This window comes from Hypanus sabinus, chromosome 11 (genome assembly GCF_030144855.1).
Source record: "Hypanus sabinus isolate sHypSab1 chromosome 11, sHypSab1.hap1, whole genome shotgun sequence".
Lineage (NCBI taxonomy): Eukaryota > Metazoa > Chordata > Chondrichthyes > Myliobatiformes > Dasyatidae > Hypanus > Hypanus sabinus.
In genome coordinates this window covers 9954919-9960807 of record NC_082716.1, presented here as the reverse complement: position 1 = coordinate 9960807, position 5889 = coordinate 9954919, and positions in this window count along the sequence as shown.

The window sequence follows — 5889 nt, the reverse complement described above, 5'->3', positions numbered from 1 at the left end:
CAATTGCATTGCTTCCTCAGCACTACCTACTCCTGCACCTATCTTCATATCATCCGCAAACTTTGCCACAAAGCCATCAATTCCATTATCCAAATCATTGATGAACAATGTGAAAATTAGCGGTCCCAATTCAGGCCCCTCAGAAACACCACGAGTTACCAGCAGCCAACCAGAAAAGGCCCCTTTTATTCTCACCCGCTGCCTCCTGCCTGTCAGCTATTCTGCTATCCATAAATGTATCTTTCCTGTAACACCACAGGATTTTATGCTGTTTATCCGTCTCATGTGTGACACCTTCTGAAACACCTTCTGAAAATCCAAGTAAATGACATCCACTGCCTCTCCATTGTACACCTTCTTTTTCACTTCCTCAAAGAACTCTAATGGGACCGGATGAGATGTACCCCAGGCTACTATGGGAGGCAAGGAAGGAGATTGCTGAGCCTCTGGCGATGATCTTTGCATCATTAATGGGGACGGGAGAGGTTCCAGAGGATTGGAGGGTTGAGAATGTTGTTCCGTTATTCAAGAAAGGGAGCAGAGATAACCCAGGAAATTATAGACCAGTGAGTCTTAACTCAGTGGTTGGTAAATTGATTGAAAAGATCCTGAGAAGCAGGATTTGTGAAATTTTGGAGCAGCATAATATAATTAGGAATAGTCAGCATGGCTTTGTCAAAGGCAGGTCATGCCTTACGAGCCTGATAGAAATTTTTGAGGATGTGACTCAACACATTGACGAAGGCAGAGCAGTGGATGTAGTGTATATGGATTTCAGTAAGTCATTTGATAAGGTACCCCATGCCAGGCTTATTGAGAAAGTAAGGAGGCATGGGAATCAAGGGGACCTTGCTTTGTGGATCCAGAACTGGCTTGCCCACAGAAGGCAAAGAGTGGTTGTAAACGGGTCATATTCTGCATGGAGGTCGGTCATCAGTGGAGTGCCTCAGGGATCTGTTCTGGGACCTTTACTCTTCATGATTTTTATATATGACCTGGATGAGGAAGTGGAGGGATGGATTAGTAAATTTGCTGGTGACTCAAAGGTTGGAGGTGTTGTGGATAGTGTGGAGGGCTGTCAGAGGTTACAACAGGACATTGACAGGATGCAAAACTGGGCTAAGAAGTGGCAGATGGAGTTCAAGCCAGATAAGTGTGAAGTGGTTCATTTTGGTAGGTCAAATATGATGGCAGAATATAGCATTAATGGCAAGACTCTTGGCAGTGTGGAGGATCAGAGGGATCTTGGGGTCCGAGTCCATGGGACACTCAAAGCTGCTGTGCAGGTTGACTGTGTAGCAGTGGGATTGGGTTTAAGAGCCAAGAGGTAATGTTGCAACTATATAGGACCCTGGTCAGACCCCACTTGGAGTACTGTGCTCAGTTCTGGTTGCCTCACTACAAGAAGGATGTGGAAACTATAGAAAGGGTGCAGAGGAGATTTATAAGGATGTTGCCTGGATTGGGGAACATGCCTTATGAGAATAGGTTGAGTGAACTCGGCCTTTTCTCCTTGGAGCGACGGAGGATGAGAGGTGACCTGATAGAGGTGTACAAGATGATGAGAGGCATTGATCGTGTGGGTAGTCAGAGGCTTTTTCCCAGGGCTGAAATGGCTAACACAAGAGGTCACAGTTTTAAAGTGCTTGGAAATAGGTAGAGAGGAAATGACAGGGGTAAGTTTTTTACGCAGACAGTGGTAACAGCATGGAATGGGCTGCCGGCAACAGTGATGGAGGCAGATATGATAGGGTCTTTTAAAGGGACTCCTGGATAGGTACATGGAGCTTAGAAAAATAAAGGGCTATGGATAACCCTAGGTAATTTGTAAAGTAGGTACATGTTCAGCACAGCATTGTGGGCTGAAGGGTTTGTATTGTGCTGTAGGTTTTCTATGTTTCTATGTTTCTAGATTTGTCGGGCAAGGTTTCCCTTTACAGAAACCATGCTGATGTTGACTTATTTTGTCATTAGTCCCCAATTACCCCTAAACCACATCCTTAATAATAGGCTCTAAGAGGTTGGGCTAACTGGCCTAAAATTTCCTTTTGCTTTGCCTTCCTCCCTTTCTAAAGAGTGGAGTGACATTTGAAATTTTCAAGTCCTCCGGGACCATGCCAGAATCAAGTGATTCTTGAAAGATCATGACCAAGACATCCATTATCTCTCCAGTAACCTCTCTCAGGACCCTGGGATGTAGTCTATCTGGTCAGGTGACTTATCCACCTTAAGATCTTTGATTTTGCCTAACACTTTTTCCTTTGTAATAGCAATGGCTCTCACTCCTGCTCCCTGACACTCACAGACCTCTGGCACACTGCTAGTGTCTTCCACAGTGAAGACAGATGCAAGCCCATTAAGTTCATTTGCCATTTCTTTGTCTCATTCCTACCTCACCATTTCCAGTGCTCGATATCAACTCTCATCTCCCTTTTGTTCTTTATATAAATGAAAACACTTTTGGCATCCTGTTTTATATTATCGGTTAGTCTGCCCTCATATTTCATCTTTTCCCTTCTTATAGCTTTTTTAGTTAACATTTGCTAAAATTTAAAAACTTCCAAATCACTAAATTCCCGCTCACTTTTGCTACCTTATATGACCATTCCTTGGTTTTTATGCAGTCCTTAACTTCCCTCGTCAGCCACGGTTGCCTATCCCTGCCATTTGAGAACTTCTTCTGTGGTTGGTTAATTGGTCAATCTGAATTGTCCTGTGATTAGTCTCGGGTTAAAACAGGAGATTGCTGGGTGTTGTGGATTGAAGGGCCTACTCTGTGCAGTATCTCAATAAATAAATGAAAAGGAGATGGGGAAACAAAGGAAAAAAGATGAAGGTTTCCTCTCTCTTCCCAGTCAAACATGAGGAATTTTGTGGCAAGATTTGAGGAATAATGGGGAGAGATCTCCCTGGCTGGTATTTATCTCTGAACCAATATCACCAATAGAGATTATCTGGCCATTTATCACAGTGATGTTCTTGGGATTTTTACAGCACAAAAATTAGCTGTCACTATGCCCACATCACTGCAGTGAATTCATTGTGCTTTGAGATTATGGGAGACCCAGTGTAATTGCATGTTTTCTGTCTTTCTCTCATTTGATTACTCTTGTAATACAAACCCTGGGACTTTCTACCTAAAAGCATGCAAGTTATTATTGCTTTGGGGAGGGTTTTAGGGTGGAAGGAGATGTGTGTGAATTAGGAACTGTGCAATTGTGTAGCAGAGGGAAGAGAAAATGTTACGGGAAAGCATATATGATAGAAAAGGACAGGAAACCTCACCGGAGCATAGACCATAACAATATCAATAATATAAGAGGAAACCTGGCAATGCTGAATAGCCAGCACACAGCCTCACTAGTATATAAAAAAAAGGACGGACAAAATGGAAATTTAATATTTTGGCATCATTGTCCTCTCGCGAGACCATCGACCATCACTAGCTCCTTGAAAAATAATTGCTAATAGTGTCGGGCTCTAATCAGCCTTACTGAGTCCAGGTTAAATATTCACTTGTGCATGTAGGCTCTGATTTTCAGCCTGTAGCTGTTCAGTAGCTTCAGAAGTGGCAGATCAGAATCAGAATCAGAGTCATGTTTAATATCACTGGCATATGTTGTGAAATTTGTTGACTTTGCAGCAGCAGTAGTACAATGCGTACATATCATTGAGTGTGTGTCTTCAGGCTCCTGCACCTCCTTCCTGATGGTAGCAATGAGAACAAGACATGTCCTGAGTGCAGGGGGTCCTTAATGATGGAGCTGCCTTTTTGAGGCATCGCTCCTTGAAGATGTCTTGGATTCTGTAGAGGCTAGCGCCCATGTTTAAGTTTATAACTCTATGCGGCTTACTTCAATCTCGTGAAGTAGCTCCACTCCCCATATCAGATGAAGATGCAGCCAGTTAGAATGGTACATTTGTAGAAATCAAGTGAAATTTATTGTCATTTATCTATATATGTGTATATAATATATATAACCATATAACTTAAATAGAAACAAGATATTTTTTCGAACCAGGACATAACTTATGAAGGTAAGGATAAAATCTACAGATGAATCACACATAAAGAACAATCTAAAGTGCATTAATATTAAAGACGGTAAGGTACGGAACAAATCAACCAGTGACACTTCAAATATGCTCTAGCCGGAAGTTCAGAAGCCTAATTGCCTGCAGGAAAAAAAACTATCTCATACTGACCATTCCTGTTTTTATGCACCAGAGTCTGCTGCCTGATGTTAGAAAGTCAAAGAGGATGCTGGATGGATGGGAGGGATCCTAATACTAAGGGTCCTATGAATGCAACACTCCTGATAAATATATCCGATGGATGACAGGGAGACCCCTATGATCCCCTCAGCTGTTCTCACAGTCCTTTGTAGGGACTCTGGTCCGATGCTCGACTGCTCCCATATCGGATGGAGATGCAATTTGTCAGGATGTTCTCAATGGTGCTCCTGTAAGACACAGTTAAGCTGAGGGGTGGGGGAGCCTTGCCTGCTTCAATCTTCTTTGGAAGTGGAAGCACTGCTGTGCCTACTTGTTCAGGGAGGCAATATTAAGGAACCAGTGAGGCCATCCATAATGTGAACTCCCAGGAACTTGGTGCACTTAACTCCCTCTAAAAGGAGCCATGTATTTGTAAATTCTTATAAATAGACTCTTCGGCCCATCTAGTCTGTGCTGAATTATTAATCTGCCTAGTCCCCATCAATCTACACTCAGGTCACAGTCCTCCACACCCTTCGTATCTATTTTCCTTTCCAAATTTCTCTTAAATGATTAAATCAAACCCATATCCACCAGTTCCACTGGCAGCTCGTTCCACACTCTCACCACCCTCTGAGTGAAGAAGTTCCTCCTTATGTACCTTTCACCATTCATCTATGGCCTCTAGTTCTAGAGTCAGCCAACCTTAGTGAAAAAAGTCTGCTTACATTTATCCTATTTATACCCTTCATGATTTTGTATCCCTCTATCAAATCTCCCTTCAGCTCAGAACATCTTGGAAGAGATTGATTCTCAAGGGCTTGGACACTTCATCTCAGCTGACATTAGAGTACAGGGTCAGAGTACACTGTCAGCGTCATGGAATCATCCCAGCTGCTCAGGGGAAGATGAGGGGGAGCCTTGTCACTCAGAGAGTGGAGCGAGCTGCCAGGAAAGTGGTGGATATGGATTCAATTTCAATATTTAAGAGTAACTTGGATAGACTCCACAGATTGGCGCCAGTATTGAACACCAGACTCTGGAATGCTGCAAATTGTAATAGCATCACATTAACCATGGCACCCAGTTTTTGGTTGCTCTGTTATAAGAAAGACATCGTTAAACTGGAAAGAATGCAGAGAAAAATCCATGAGAATATTCTCACGGACTCATGGCCTGAGTTTTAGGGAGAGGATGGAAAGTCTAGGATTTTATTCCTTGGAGTGTAAGACACTGGAGGAGATCTTATTGAACTGTATAAAATTATGAGGAGCAAATCATAAACAAAAGAGATTCTGTAGATGCTGGAAAGCCAGATCAACACACACAAAATTCTGGAGGAACTAGACAGATCAGGCACCATCTAGGGAAATAAATGAAGAGTCAACATTTCAGACCGAGACCCTTCATCAGGACTGAGTAGGAAGGGGAAAGATGCCAGAATAAAAAGGTGAGGGGTGAATAGCTGGCAGATGATTGATGAAGCCAGGTGGGTGGGAAAGGTCAAGGGCTGCAGAGGAAGGAATCTGAAAGGAGAAGATGGTGGACCTTAGGAAAAAAGGAAGGAGATGGAGATCCAGGGGAAGATATACAGGATATACAGGACCCAGGATAGACATGTGATAACAGGTAAAATGTTAGAGTGGGGAAGAGAAATAGAGGGGAAGGGCAGGA